Genomic DNA, 16899 nt, shown 5'->3' on the forward strand with positions numbered 1-16899 from the left:
CAAATGGGGAAACGATTCTACCAAAGACCTTATGGCCACTACAGCAGTGTTGGGTGGCTCCCACAGTGCCAACACTCCCCCTGGCCAGTGTTAACTTGATCAGAACTAAGGACACAATAAACAATATGGAATGAATAACAGGCTTGGTGTTACCTTCTATCTCCTCCTCGATATCAGATCAGGAAATTCTTAGTTGGATGTGTATTGGGGAAATACTTCTGACCTGCTAGGGTTTAGAGCCTCCCTCCCTCTTTCTGGTTTTTCTGAGTCTGTAGCCCTCCCTGAGTCAATGAATCTTGGTTTGTGTCATTCCATTCCCTGTGTTTGTGGGCAGAGACCCTGGGTTCTGCCTGTGTACAGTACTTCAAGCACTGATGGAGAAGGCTTAACACTTGGTTTCAATTGCCCAAGGCTCAATGTCCAAGCTCAGTGTGTTTACTATATGTCTTTTTCTTATTCATCCCTGGGCACTGACAAAAACTAATGGATTTTCTCTTGTGGGGTTTATTATGCAAACCACACAAGACAGTTTCCTCAGAAATGGCTGCTGTCATTTGAGTCTAGCTCCTGCTCTGTATGTGTGTGTGTGTGTGTGTGTGTGTGTGTGTGTGTGTGTGTGTGTGTTTGTGTGTGTAAGAGTCAGACAGACAGACAGACAGACAGACAGAGACAAAGAGAGACAGAGTCAGAGAGACAGACACAAAGAAACCTCTTCTTTGAAAGCTATCAATTCCTATATAATCATAAACTATGCTCAGTATTACTTACAAGGTCAGAATTTGGCTCATATTTTTAAATGAAATTCAGTCATTATTCTTAAAAACAAAAATGAATCTACCTTCAAAGCTCACTTCAAAGGAAATGAGCTCTCTTAAAGTGGTCTGGAAGTATTCTTGGGTTTTATCTTGGTTTCAGTTTTTTCAGTGTCTGGTTTATAGAACACAAGCAATTTGCATCCTATAAACTTTACAAGATAAATCTGTTTGAACCACCATGGATGTCGACTTGGCTATTATTTTGCTCAAATCAATTATTTAATGATTTAATGCCATAAGGTCCACATCACAATACTTGTTCCCTACATGTGCTGATTTTCTCCACAGTCCTAGTGGTTTTATTTTATTTAAAAGTTGTTTAGGGATTCAGAAGGTCATGTGTAGAATGCTGATATCCTAGTGTTATAGGTGAAATCAAATTCTCATGTGTAAAATAACTCTCAGATAATAAACAATGATCTCCCACAGGCTACTGAGGCATAAACACACACACACACACACACACACAGCATAAGTAATTCCCTAGCAGAGTAAATTAACAAATGGAACTCAAATGAACTTAACTTGTTAGAGTATAGAGTTAATGAGCCTGAAACCTGTGAGATTAGTTTAGGAGAGTGAGCTTGGGCAGGCTCCAAAGCGACACCCGCATCCCAAACAGGAAGGAGTCCAGACTGTCTGTCACAAGGACTGAGGACAAGAGAGTCAGTAAGGGTTGGGTCTCCGACCATCACGCTCAGAGAAAGACAGCCAGAAATGGGCAGGTACAGCTTCGACTGCCTTCATAGCTGTATACGATATAGAAACGGGTGAAGCATTTTTGCATGTGTTGAGTGAGTTTGGAAGACTCATTTAGGCTTACATTTGTAAGCTTATATTTGAATTAATATTGTAGCCTCGGTACTAGAGTCCTCATGAATCACTTTAATAAACTCAGTTTTTCATAATACAGTCTGAAAGAGCATTAAGTTAGCCTCATCCTACCTTTCAATATTTTAAAGAGAAAAACACAAAATATAATTATAAGAAGACGCCTATCCTACCCAAATCTATGAAGATGGACCCAGAGTCCTATTTCTCAAGTCATATTACCTGATAAAAGATACTGGCTTCGATGGTTTCTATGGATCCTCAAACCAACAAAGATTATTAATTAGATTTGGGGAGTTACATAACATTTATATGCTATGACTTCTCTCACTGGAAAATGAGAATAACAATACGTACCTCATACCATAAATTTACTATGTTCCTGATTACTTACTGTGGTTTTTTTATTACTATTTCAAACTCTTAGTTATTCTTAAAATGGAATAAAACTAGATCTTTACCTTGTCACATTAAAAAAAATTACTTTTGAAGTTTTCTAAGTTACCAAGGGAAAACGTCCTTAGTGAGAAAATATAGGAAAGCACTTTTGCAGTCTTGAAGTAAGTAAGTTTATATGAGCAAGACAACAAAGTAAAAATAACTAAAAGATGCATATTCACAAATATTAAACCCTGTTGTATAGAAGACCAAGTTTTCAAATAAAGAAGAAAATGAAAAATTACTTTTAAAAAATACAGGAAACAGCAGAGCAATGGTGATACATGCCTTTAATTGCAGCATTTGGGAGGCAAAAGCAGGCAGATCTCTGTGAATTCAAGGTCAGTCTGGTCTAGTGAGTTCCAGAACAGTCAGGGTTACACAGAGACACCTTGTCTCAATAAAACAAACAAACAAACAAAGAAAACATAGCAGAGAGTGGCATTGTATGGAGTTAATAAAGATTTCACAAGGAGGGCTGGTGAGATGGCTCAGCGGGTAAGAGCACCAACTGCTCTTCCGAAGGTCATGAGTTCAAATCCCAGCAACCACATGGTGGCTCGCAACCACCTATAATGAAATCTGGTGTACTCATTTATTATAATAAATAAATCTTTGCCAGGCAATGGTGGCACACACCTTTAATCCCAGCACTTGGGAAGCCGAGGCAGGCGGATTTCTGAGTTCGAGGCCAGCCTGGTCTACAGAGTGAGTTCCAGGACAGCCAGGGATATCTTAAAAAACCAAAAAAAAAAAAAGAGTTCAGAAGGAGCAGCAACAGATAAGGAGTGTGCTCAGGCTATGCAGAAAGCAGATGATTCCCCTGCAAATGCTGAAGTCACTGAGAAGAAGAAGGTTTAAGCCACCAGTGAAGACGGTGAGGAAGCTGCCAGTGGGGCTGGAAAAAGAGAGAGCAACGAAGAAATGTGAGGAACAGGGGAAACTGTCTGGAGGAAAGCTCCAGGATCTCTTAGGTGTTCGTGTGAATGAACCTGAGTCTGAGTCTTGTCTCTAACTCAGTCACCTCGCTAAGTTTCTGGTTGGTTTTTGATTCTTCATCCTTGGTTTAAAGTAGGTTGTGAAGACTGAATGAAGCAGATCTTGGTTGGTTTCTCCCACCAGGTTTTTTTCCCACCATTGCCCTAGCATAGTTTGCAGACAGTATACTATGGTAGATCAAAGGTTTTGTGGCTAGGTGAGTGATTATGTTTGGTAGCATTCAGAGCAACTTCCTGTACCGAAGACACTAGAAGGGAGGGGAAGAGGTTCTGTAAGCACCAGCTTTACTTCTCCAAGCTCAGTGAGTTGTGTGGGTGTTGTCTTTAGCCAGGGGCTTTGCCATCAGTGTGTGGAGAGCAACCTTAGTCTTGGAAACAGTAGGGGTTATTTATGGATTCCCAAGGAACCCCCTTGGCCAACAACTGAATTTGATGTAACCCAGTCCTGATCCTGGAAGCTTCATTTGGTAACAAGAGATAGCCAGTTTGGACTGTGTCTCCCCCATAACTTGGTTACTTTCATTTAGATCACCTTCATATGTGTACATATTTTAGGAATCTTCTACTGTATCCGTTTTCCATACTACCTCTCTAATGGCCCTTAATTTTAGCTGTCTCTCCTTGTTTTCCCTCCTCATGCCCCTCTGGAGTAACCAACCAATACCTATAGATTTAAGAGTTAAAATAAGTAGATTTAAGGCCTACTTCCATGAGATGGATCCCATACCCAACACGGCTTGGGTGACCAAGAACCTAAGATGAGATAGCCCGGTGACCTAGGCTAGGACCAAGTACTACTGGTTTAAAAAATAGTATAGTGATAAAATGACTCCTGATGATATTCTGTTATACTCACAGATCAGCCCCTTATTCAGTCATCATCAGAGATGATGCAACAGCTGGGGACAGAGAGCCACATCCAGACATCATGCAGACAGTGAGAGACCTTGAAACACTCAGCCCTGATGGGATGTCTCCACCAGATCTCTCCCCTCGGGAATCAGGGAACCCTAAGGAAGAGGAAGAGGCAGAAAGAGTGTAAGAGCCAGAAGGGATGTGTAAGTGTTAGCGCTCTGAGGGAAAAGGCTTCCCCAGTGGAAGTGTTACAGCTCGGAGGGATGTTTCCCCCAATACAAGTGTAGCAACTCTGCTCTGGGGGTGGCAGTCTGGGTCTCCAATGCAAGTGTCCCAGCTCTGAAAGGAGATATCCTGGCAGTCAGGAGCCAGGAATGCCACCAAGTCATACTTCATAACAAACGTCATACAAAAGATTTATCAGGAGGAAAAAGCCCAGGAGGGTGGTTGCCTCTATGGGGGGGGGGGGGGGTAAGAAGCAAGAAAGAGCTGAGAGAAGACAGGGTTTATATGGGGTTTCTTGCAGAGAGTAAGAGAGCTTTTCAGGATGAAGATTGGTGCATTTTCAAGTCCTGAACCTAGGTTGTTTTTTTTTTTTTTACTTTGTAGGCCATCTGTGTCTGGAGGGGCTGGGTCTGCCATTACAGCTCTTAGAATGTTCTGTGAGAGGAACTTGGCATTTGGAGGTACACGGAGGAGCATGGTCTGGCCACTCCACACTTGGAGCCCTGACAGGATGGGGGACACCAAAACTAAACAAAAAAGCAAGGCCCTCTAAATCAATGTGAACCTCCAATAACCTCACAGAGTCTGAAGTAGTATCCACGCTCTGCCCAGGTCTGCACCAGGTCCTCTGTGTGTATATGATGGCTTCTAACTCAGTGTTGTTATGGGACTCCTGCGTGTGTAGATGAGTGGGTCCCTGGTCTTGTGCCTCTCTTGGGTTCTTCTGCTTCTGTTTGTCTGCCATGTTCAAACCCATTCAGTTTTGTTTTATCTTATTATGCTATATTTTGTCGAATTTTATTATTATCTTTTAGAAGCCTGTGCTTTTCTAATGAGAGACAGAAAGGGAGTGGATCCAGGTAGAAGTGGGGGTGGAAAGTGGGAGAAGTAGAGAGAGTGGAAATTATAACTGGTTTATATTATGTGAGAAAAGAATCTACTTTCAATAAAAGGGGGGGGGAGGCTGACTGAAACAAAGTAGTGGGTTCAGCGCACTCTTTTCCACCAGGAGCTAGACTCACGATTTAGTAAAGCCATGTTGGCTGGTCTAAGCCCTGGCCTACCAGCTGTGCGGTGGCCAGTCCGGAGGAGCTGCCAGACCCATTCCCCCTGTGGCCTGTGGTGAGACCTGAGGCAGTGTCAGAAATAGAAGATTCCTTCAGAGCTTGAAAGCAAAATGGACAGACGGGAACCTTCAGATCTCAGTCTGAACTGTCTGCTTCAGACTCCAGGAAATCGTCTCCTGGTGGCCAGTGGGAAGAGCAAGGTTGAACGGATTCTTTGAGGCAATAGGTAGGGGAGAGTCTCTAGGGATCCTGGGATGGATTAGATGTACATTCGAGAAGCTTATTTTATGTCTTTTTCTTTTATGATGATGACTTGGTAGTTGATGCAGCGGTTTGGTCACATTTATGTATTTTATGTGCATTTGTTCTGCTACCATAGAGCTGCGTCCTGTCAGAGGTGGAAAGACGGTTGTGACTGCAAGAATGTTAATATATAATAAATCCAGTCGTGAAAAACATAAATAAGATGAATCATAGGAGTGGTAATCAAAACATATATACATCATAAAAGAGAAAGAGAGAGCGAAGGAGAAACAGGGAGTGAGGAAACTAGATGCAGAGAGAAAACAGTGGTTTCAAATAAGTGGATTTTTTTTGCATCAAAGACTGCCACCTAGTGGAATTGTAAGGAAGCCCATTCCTCCCGCGGCTGCCCCTTTGGAAGGCAGCCAGAGCAATCAGACGCAGCTGACCTGTGAGCCTTCGGAGCTGAATAAAAGGCAGATGAATAAATGTTGGTGCATCAGTAGATTCTAAATCTTGACAACACGAAGCCTTACTTAATTTGATCCCTGTGCATCAGAGGCTTTAAACGGCCATTAGTCAGGCGTGCTGCTGGCTCCTCTCGGTTGCAGAAGGCTGGGCTGTTTACCGGGCATAAGCCAGCCATATTTCATGTGAGCCAGCGAAAGGAAACACAATTTCTTGTGACTAAGAAAAAAGAATAAATATACACACAATTGTTTTACCCTGCATACGCTTTCATGGACCCTCATGGACCCTCTTTCAACCTATTTAAATAGTTATCTTGGGGGGTTGGGGGGTATAGTTGAAATTTTTGAACAAATGAAATGACTGTCAGCATTAAAAAACAAAACAAAACAAAAAACAAACAAACAAAAAAACATGTATTTTACCCAAAGTGGGATTTTTAAAGAGATTATTTCTATCTGGTAAGAAGGTGATAGTATTGACAGGAAAAAAAATGTTAATATTAATTTTGTTCTTGTTCTACTACATGTAACATTAAATTGTTTGTATGAAGAATTTATCGTTAACACCCTGCCTCCACACTATATGCTGACTTAAACAAGGTTTACTATACCATATGCCAAAAAAAATATAGTTAAATGCCAACCGCAGCTTAGCATTTCTAAGTCTTTGTATTGTCTTTTTAGACAGTAGAGGAATAAACAAATAAAATTTTTCTTTTAAAAAAAAATCCTACCCAAGAAAAAACAATTGTTAGAAGCACACATATTCTTTTTAATCACATTCTCTACCTCCTCTAGTCCCCAAATTCAACTCTCATTTACACATTTCGGGGGTTATTTCTGTCCTGTGAGTAAAATGTTCTGGATTCAGCTGGCTTAGTGCATAGATTTAATGGCCACCTAGTTCCTGGGCAAATAAGAGCAGATAAACAGATCCAAGAAGATAGTTTCTCTATTAAACTAGTGTAATGTCAAAATTAATTAGATAAAATTAGAATATATGACCTATTAAAACTTGTTTAAAGTTCACAATAAGGTTTTCATTTGGGTAGCCAACCTAAAAAGCTTTCAAAAAAAAAAAAACAAGAAATAGCTCCAATGAACATGTGATACTTATAATTCATTTAGATAAGTCATTTTAATTCCTTTGAAAACAGGGTAGATTCACTGAGCAGCCAAATAAACAACTCAAGTAAAAAAATTCATGGCCAAAGGTACAAAAAAGTAAATACAACCTCGACATTCAGTAACAATAGCCTTAGAAAATGTTAACGTTGTTAGATATTGACAATGAAAGGGCCGTCGGACCTCTGGGACAGCGGTCTCAGTAGAGTGCTGAGAACAGAGGCCAGGACAGGTGGTTAGAAGAGCAACGGTAGGGACAGCAATGTTACTCTTCCAAAACCTGAGTCAAAGAGGAAGTAGTTGGGACCCAGAGTCCCACTGACCAGGACATTGTGAGACAGGATGACCAAGAGCACGTTTGTTCCAGCAGGAAAGACTCAGGGTGGGGGTAGATAGGAATATGCAAAATGCAGAGGGAAAGGCAACACAGGAGCGCCATCTTGTATTTAAGAAGAAAAAGTATGTATGGCCAGAGAGGAACAATAGAGGAGGAATGAGGATTTTCTGATGATGTGTTCAAGAAGACAGATTACTGAAGAATAAGGTATTTATTAGAAAAGTTATTAAGTACATGGACAGACAGACATGGATGACAGAATAACAGAGCCCCAAGCAAAGTTCAGCTCGCAGTCCCAGAGACAGCATAGCAGAGAAATCAGAGCCCACACGGCAGAGCTTAGAACTCACAGAGGTATGGAGCAGAGACACAACAAGTATCTGCAACCAGACCCTCCCAGGAAAGCAAGGAGCGGGGATTGCTGGGGCCTCACAGACATCTCTGTAGGATGCCTGTGGGTATCTCTGAAAGAGGGAGAGGAGGCTGTCGCAGAGATGGCGGCCTGGGTAGGGGTGAGATTCTAACATTACATTCTACTTTTTTACATGAAAAGGATGGAGAGGAGGGGCCTTAAGGGATAATGGATCTCTGAGTGCAGCTGGTGATTGGGTTAGAGTTATCTACCTACTCTGCCAAAAGGACTCACGGTCTTTCCAACCGCCTACCTCCCATTGGTGAGTGAATGTGTGTGGTAATTTGTGCAGTGCTCAGAGGGGAACTGGGGTCCTAGTCGTTCCGTATACACTCTGCTCTCTTTACAGGATGTCAAGCTCAAGAGCCTTTCAAGATAACCATAAATAGAGAATCCCTTATCGAACCGCGCAGACCTCCTCTCAGCTCGAAACTGATGGGTTTGCGCCGCCTCCACACTGCGAAGGCTGTGCTCTACGGGCCTCGCACATGGCAGAGATGACTCTGGGCACACAAAGATACAGACATGGCTGCTTTAAAGCTCCTCAGATGACTGACAAGGTGGGCTATACAGCCGACTTCTTCCTTATCACCCTAGGCTGTCCCTCTTCCTCACGGGTTATAAACTCCCTGTTGGAAATGACAATAATTCTCCCAGAAAATAAAAAAAAGAGTTCAGCCCGTCAGCAGCAGAGTGGGAAGCAAATGCCTTTCACAAGGACCAACACTATCTTAGCAAGTGCTTCGATAAACATTTTTTGCAATAATACAAGAAAAGCCCTTCTCCACAATGATACAACCCAAAACATCTGAGAATTAATATCATGCTGAAATGGGAAAAATACACCCAGCCCTAAGATTAATGTTGGGAAGCAGAATAAACAGGCAGATTCCTAAGCAGTCATATGACTTACAGAAACTTTCAGACGCAGTGTGCTCGGGGCCTCGGAGACCACTGTCTCTGAGATTCTTGCTTAACAACCAAGAAACTAAGACAAGATTGCTTTATTGTTTTTAGCTTAAAACCTTTCTAAATCTCTAAACGGTCACCGGAGTGTACCCATGTTTATTTCAATCTCAGTGCTCTGTTAAAGGCTTTGCACAACTTTCCAGCTGCAGAATATTAAGGTTTCAAGATAGAGACAATTGGATGCACTGGATCAGAGAGGCCAAATGGAGCAGTGGATAAAGCTAATTAAATTTTATCCTACCACAGGACAAACCATCTATGCTTTCTTGTTTAAATTTTCCTGAAATTAATGCTAGAAAAGGAGCAATCCTCAAATTCAGGGGTCCTTTCATGACTGCCAGATAATAGAGGGGAAATAAGGGACCCCTCTTGAGTTTCTTAATGTCATTAATAAAGAACTTAATTTAATTCAAACAGAAGCTTGGAGACAATTTTATTAGCATCTAAAATAAAAAAAACCTCCAAGGCGGACAAGCTGTAAATCTCACAGCTACCTAGAGAAGAGGAATGGAGGGAGAAGTGGGAAAGAGCTATCTAAACAAGCATGGAGGTCAGACACCAGGCAGACCACGTCACATGACAGTAAGGAAGGCTTCATAAAAGAACAAGGAGGACACCCAAAATGCTGGTGAAGCCAAAAGTGTTAAGGAAAAGTCAGGAATATTAGGGAGATCCCAAAGTGTTAGGGAAAGCGTGCTTAGAGAGAGAACAAGAAAGGGGAAGCTGTGCTATTCTAAATAGTACAGGAAAGTGAGCAGATTCACAACACTGCATGGCCACAGTCCAGAAAGCTGCTACTGTAGAGCCAAGGACTTAAGGAGGGAAAAGTACAGTATTAGTCCACACAGGCAGGGTCAACCTGGGGTTGGTGATGAAAGAGGAGAGGAGAGGAGGGAGTCTAGAGATGTGTAATGACACTAAGGGCCTTTCAAAAATATATATGGAAACCTAATGTAATAGATACTTCCTAACACACACACACACACAGAGAGAGAGAGAGAGAGAGAGAGAGAGAGAGAGAATAATTAATAAAAAACCCAGTGCCAGAACTGGGTTATTTCTTTTGAAGTTGGTGACCAGTAAAGTTCCAAAGACACCCACAAACCCATGCAATCAAACACTACAAGCACTGCTCTTAGTTACCCTGCAGAACTTTTCAGTAAGATATTATTGTTGGAGACACCACATATTTGTATCATAGGACATGGAGATATCAAGCTGGTGTAGATCTAGAAGCATCATCTCTACTGGCTAGCTCTCAAAGTGCTGCAAGGTGCTATGCAAGCTACCAGAGAAGAAAAGTATTCATCATACCTAGCAATAAACTCTGAGAACTACAACAATGACTATCTTACAAGACACACATGCCAGCTAGTGTAACAGAGGCATGACTATCATGGAAGCAACCAACAACTTTCTGCTGGAAGTTAAGGCCTACTATCAATATATAAATATATGTAGATTTATATATAATATAAAATAAATATCATATATATATATATATATATTTAAAGGAAAGGTCAAACTTGGGTAATAGAGAAGAGTGTAGGGTGATGGAGAGAATATAGGTATAAATAATAACACTAGAGACTTTTCAAGAAAGATGTATGGAAACCTACTTCCATAGAAAATTTCTAACACACACGTATATATCGATAGATAGATAGGTAGATAGATAGACAGACAGACAGACAGACAGACAGACAGGCAGGCAGGCAGACAGACATATATTTCCTTTTAGCAGAGAGACATGATAGATAGATAGATAGATAGATAGATAGATAGATAGATAGATAGATAGATTATATATAGATTGATTTCACCCTATCAGTTCTGTTCCCCTAGAGAACCCTGACTAATACACAAAGACAAAATAAGTAAGAGCCAGAAATTGTTGAAGACTACATTTTTTTCTGAAAACAGGCAGATAACTATCTGCACATATGAAATCATGGTAATTTGAAAAGCACATACAATACAACACATGCATACAATACAATCCCAAGCCATACAAAATCCCAGCATGGAAAGGAGAGGTGGGCATACAGCCCCACCCCTAGTCATCTAGCTATGGGTAATTGTTAGCAGCTGGGAGAGGAAGAGATGGTTTTCTCTAAGAGTGTAGCCCCTGGTGATTCAACCACTCTCTGGAGGAAAACCACCCATCCAAGAATGTTTGAGCAACACAAACTGATGTTGAAGTATTAAAAAAAAGAAATGTCATAAACTTGGGTAGGTAGAGAAGAGAGAGTATATCTAAAAAGAGGTGGAGAGAGGGAGTGAGTATGATCAAAATATATTGCATGAAACTCTCAAATAACTAATAAAAAAGAAAAAACATTAAATTATTTTACCTATCTCTTTAGCAGGCCTTAAGATGAACTCTCTTTCTTAGCAGTGGCCCTTTTACTAAAGGGTGATTAACCTAGCCCAACTGGAATGTTAGGTCTCTACTCAAATCAGGGTTTCTATTCTCTTGACCTAAAGGAGTCTCTTAAGAAGCTCCTACCTCTCTGGGAACAAAACCAATCTCCTGCCCTTCACTTACAACTAATACAGCTCATGTGGCCTCATAATCAAGTGGTAGATTATTAACAGCATGTTGTGCAGCCTTGAATCTCTTTGATCCAACAAATCTAAGGCTGACATGCGTGTTGGTTATCAGATTATAATGGAATTGGCTGTAAGACAAATGAATGTGTCCTCTGTCATCATGGCTCTAAGAATGACCTTTCAACAACAATGGTGTGTGACCGCTTCTCTCCTCGGAACTCCTCCACTGCATCTCAGTACATAGGCAGACAGTTCAATTTTCTTTGTTTTTCCATACACAACACTTCATAGCCTCTTTTTATAAAACTGTGCGATTGAGATACAACTAACAAGCAGAAGATGGGACATCTTCTAAACTACTTTATATATCATGTGTATATCATGTATACAACTTTATATATTTGGACTCATGCATCCAATGACAGAAGAGCTGTGCTCCTGATGCTATTGCCACAACTACGGTACTGATGCATCCACTACTTTCAAAAGGTTCTTGTGTCCCTACAGGTTATTTTCTGGATTAGTTTTACTTTGCCTTGCAGTGAAAACATTAACATGAAGCCTGTGGAATCTTCCCATCTGCTTATCTGCCATGCCCGAGGACCTGGGATCAGCCCTCATAACAGTAAGGAAAGTACACTTAACAAATGATTTAATGTTTGAATGGGGATGTTATCCATAGATGTGGATGTTTGAATAGTTGGTCCCCAGGTGGTGGCGCTGTGTGGCCAGGTGTAGCAGGTGTAACTTTGTGGGAGGAAGTATGTTATTAGGGATGGACCTTGAGGTGTAAAGGTCATGTGCCATTCCCACTTTATTCTCTCCCCTTCCTGCTCAAAGTTTAAGATGTGAGCTCTCTCAGCTTGTTGCTCCAATGAACAAATCTGTCTGCTGCCAGCCTTCCCTGCCATGAGGGTGATGGATGCTCACCCTCTGGAACCCTTAGCCCAGATAAATCCTTTCCTTCTATTCATTACTTTGACCTTGGTATTTTGTCTCAACAATATAAAAGTAACTAATACACTATACTAAGAATGTATTAAGTCCACCACGCCATATAATTAGCTACAAGTCGCGTGTTGTTCAACAGACCTGTAAGATTTATTCTTCTTGACCTTAAGCAGAGATTGTTCCCATAATACCAGCATCAGAGATTTAGAATCCAGAGGGTAAGGAAATCAAAGTTATACTCAGCTACATAACAAGTTCAAGACAAGCCTGGGCACATGAGGATACAAATGTAGCACCTTGCCATCAAACCTGCATTGCATTAAAAAATGTATAATTTCTAATCGGGCCTTACTCATGTCTTCATGGCTTAGCATATCTGGGGGTTTTCCCTTGAACATGCCTCTATTTTTTCACCATCAGAGGTCTGCAGTAGAAAGTGCTAATATGAATCCTACTAATGTACAATGTTGTGTCCTGGCATAATCTTCTTAAATGTAGGCTTAACCTACTGACTTCCTTTTAAAGAACAGACTCTGCCAAAGGTAATGGGACACCACTTTGTAGACTGCATCACAAAAGATAAAGGCTTCTACCTGGCTCATGTTTTCTCCCTGCCTTATTGCTTGCTCACTGTGATGAAGCAAGTACCCATACTGTGAGAAATCTCCACAAAGGCCCGTGTAGCCTGGGATGATAAGAGCTCTTTAAGCCACAGCAACCAGCTGAGGTCTTGAATCCAACTGTCTGTGAGGCACAGACATCCATCAGCCACCTATGTGACTTGCAGGGTTGAAAACACCAGGAAGTTGGAAGCAAGGCATTTTCTGAGGCCAAATGAAAGGGAAAAAATAAAAATAATTGACTTCATTCAATTAGCTATCTTGTTTCCTGGATTTTTTTAAACACATCAATCCTGTGAAACAAAATTAGTAATATTCTTCCAAGTTACAGTTTTAGAACCCTCAGGCCAGAGAAGTTAAATAAATTGCCCAACATTACACACCTAGTAGGCAAAGTGGTAATGTCCTGGATCCTGCTCTCAAACCTTAGACCCCATGTTGTTTGTTCTTGGGCTTTGAGTAAGGCATTGTTTTGTGCTTCCTTAACATTAAGAAACATGAGTTGACCATCTTCCCTGTGCTAGCCTCTTTGCCGACTTTTGGAGGGAGAAGGGGGTAGGGGAGAAAGAGAGTCAGGAGGGTATGTCTCAAGAGAAGATGCAACTGCACCCAGAATGAAAACTCTGCCAATTGCAATCCTTATATTTAAGATTTTTTTCTCTCTTTTTCTGATTCTAAATTTTTTCATCCATGTCCCTGTTACAAGAGGAAAAATATGCAAGCACAAATGAGATTGATTTTTGTCGCGTGTAGGAAAGGAAAACGGATGGGGTGTGTGAGTTAATGGTTCTTCCAATAATAAGATATATTTAGTGGCTTGCTTTGAAGAACAAACAATCCACACAACAACATGCTCACTTGTCTCATGTTTCTCTACATGGAGCACAACAATTGGTAGCTTGTGATTTAAAAACCTAAATAATATCAATATGAAGATTTGAAGGTTCAGCGTAACAACTAGGGAATCCCAAATACATACATGTTGACAAACACACACATAATGAGTAGTCATTTTCCATGTTCATTACACCAACAAAGTGCTAGGCCTCAACAAATCATGGCTGACAGTTCAACATGTCGAGATCTATCCTTGATGTTTCTTTCAATACCACTAAAGACTCGCTTCATTAGCATGGCTAGTACACAATTGCCTAGCATATACTTTACCCCTACTATGTGCCGGGCATTGCGTTAGCACTGCTTTTTTTCCCACATATGCATTTACTTAATAAGTAACTTCTGAGAGTGTGTTGAGGTTGCACTAAGCCTTGAGGGTACAGCAGGCCGCAAACTAAATAGATAGGGCGAGCTCCTCAAAGAGAGTGGCATCCAGGTGGGAAAGACAATAATAACTTAAAGGGTGGAAATATTATGCATACATTCAGTGCTGTAAAGGAAAATACTTACGTGAAAAGTTGTAATCCCCAGCCCCAGTGATCAGGGAAACATCTGTGGGGAGTGGAAGATAAGCTAAAGCCTAGGGATGAAGAGAGGGAACAGCCTTGCAGAGACTTGGAGTCAGGAATCCAAGATGGGAGGATAAACATGAAGGACTGGGGAGGATAAATGGAATGGCTAGCTGGACACACAGGAAGGACACCAGGGGTGAGACAGCACAAGACCCTGAATCCCAGAGAGGAAGTTTGCTTATATTTTAAAGCCACATAGAAGCAGGAAATCGTTACTGCAGAGGTCTGGTGCCATCGGATTTGTATTTTTTAACTTAGAAACTGTCTGGGAATGTCATACAAGAGTACTGTACTTATACTACTTCCATTCCTCTGTGCCCCTCCAGCCCCCCAGCCCCACCCAGGCACTTACTCTCCCTCTCAAATTAGAGACCTCTTCTTCTCTAATTATTATTGTTATTCTCTTTCTCCTTCTCCCTCTCCCTCATCTCTCCCTCTCTCTCTTATCTATTGAATGTTGCTCATACACTCATACATACATGTGTTTAGGGCTCACCTTATAGAATTGGAAAACCCATGGGGGAGCTTGTACTTTTAGAGATGATTGTTGTGAGATGAATGAGTCCTAGCAAGACTGTAGGTAGAGAAAGCATCTAGAATACACGGTGAAGTAGGAAGGTGGCTATGGGCATGGAGAAAGGTGCATGCCTCAGAATTAGCCTGTGGTTGAACCAACAGAACACATGGAAGAGTTCAATGTGGGCATTGCAGAAAGAGATGTAAAACTATTGCCTCTTCATGATCCCCTTACACAGATAAGGAGTCTGACTTGTAAGCCTGGGCCCTGGAGTGCCATGCTCCATTGAAGAGTGTTATAGCATCCTTATCTATAAAAGGAGACCCTACTTCAAAGAATGGTGGGGAGAGGAGAAAAGCTGGAAGAAGGGGAGGAAGCAGACAAAGAGGAAGAGGAGGAGAATGGCTGTCTTGTTTCAGAGATTCACTGATCATTCTTGTCACAGCAAGATCCTAGTGTCTACTGAGTCCACATATCTTGGCTTGAGGTCTATCTCCAGCTATAGGGCACACTCCTGAGATGGACCTGCACCATTTTGCCTGGATTAAATTAATACCGGTAAATATGTTGGACCTCATTTTTTCTATTTATCTCTACCACCACAGATATTCTCTCAGGATATCTAGGGGTCTTGACACACTAAGGTTACTGGGCCTTAATCCTACAGTGGCTCCAGTGTAATTCTGAAGCAAGACTACATTTAAAAACTCTGGCTTCATATTGGTCTCTGACTTGCTACAGAAATATTCATAAGCTGAACAAGAAGCTAGGGTTCCTGTGGCCTCTTCAACTTAATTCACTCAAAGGCAAATTAACACACTTTCCTCTGTACACTTTCTTGAAGACAATAACTGAGTGATTTTTTTTTTTTTTTTTTTTTTTTTTTTTTTTTTTTTTTTTTTTTTTTTTTTTTTTTTTTTTTTTTTTTTTTTTTTTTTTTTTTTTTTTTTTGCTGAGTGTCTGCCAAGAAATGCCAATCAAAACAGGAGGGCTTTGTACTTTTAGGAAAGTGGAACTCAACCAGATAGAAGGTTGGTGCTATGACTACATACTTATGTTTTCTGTGGCACTCACTATGACGGCAGTCTTCTTTAACTGAGGAGAATGTCAATAGCATCTCAATAAATTAATAAGTGACAGAAATTATTAGTCAGAAATGAAGCTAGTCAGAAATTGAAAAACTAACAGTTAACAAAACTCTGGCAAAGCGAAGCTAGAGCCATGGATTCGTTAAAAGTTTAACTCTGAGAACAGAACAGTCAGCAGAGCTGCCAAGCCAGAGATGGTACCTGAGATGGCTTCAGCAGGGAAAGAGGGAGCCGCAGCTTCCTAATTAACACTTCAGCGGATGCTAAAATGGCCTTAAAGTAGAGCTTAAAAGGTATTTTAATGAGTTTTCGGCAGGGACTGCTGATGAGTCCTTTTTCATAAGTGAAGGGAAATGTCTCAGAATTAACTGAGGCTTATGATCATCATATTGGAATCATATTTCAGGGAAATAAAACCCTTTGCTGAAAGTTAAACAAAAGGCCCAGCAGGAATACTAATCAAGCTTGTATCTTATTCTAATAATTCTAAGAGTCAGATTTCTGGAGCCTAAATATTGCAGTATTGTCTCTTTTAACTTTCCTTCTGAGAAAGAATTGGTGCTGACTCAAAATGTTCTTCTCACACATGGCTGAGACATACACAGGCATGCATGCATACATATACATACACACACACACACACAAATGCATGCATGTACACATGCACATATACACATGCATATACACACACATGCACACACACACATGTGCTCACACAGTGTCTTTACTGTTTCTTCCTTTTAAGTGTCAAGTGGTCACCACCATGCCACGTTCATAAAACAAGATCCTGGCCAACATGAAATGATAACCTTACAGATACACTGTATTGCAGGCATTCCTTGGGGGTAACCAACAGCTCTCTACTTAGATATAAGTCTTGCTCAACAAGAGAGAATCCATGCCTGGTAATACAAGC

The 16899-nt window shown here is 41.0% G+C and overlaps 1 long non-coding RNA gene across 1 annotated transcript; it reads left to right on the forward strand.

Annotated features, from left to right (window-relative positions):
* Positions 1-4046: 4046 nt before the first annotated feature.
* On the forward strand, positions 4047-8501 carry LOC116095276. Its single transcript, XR_004120523.1, has 3 exons — positions 4047-4120; positions 7958-8078; positions 8166-8501. It is a non-coding gene; the product is annotated as an uncharacterized LOC116095276 (long non-coding RNA).
* Positions 8502-16899: the final 8398 nt, after the last annotated feature.

The sequence above is a fragment of the Mastomys coucha genome, unplaced genomic scaffold, assembly GCF_008632895.1.
Source record: "Mastomys coucha isolate ucsf_1 unplaced genomic scaffold, UCSF_Mcou_1 pScaffold18, whole genome shotgun sequence".
NCBI lineage: Eukaryota > Metazoa > Chordata > Mammalia > Rodentia > Muridae > Mastomys > Mastomys coucha.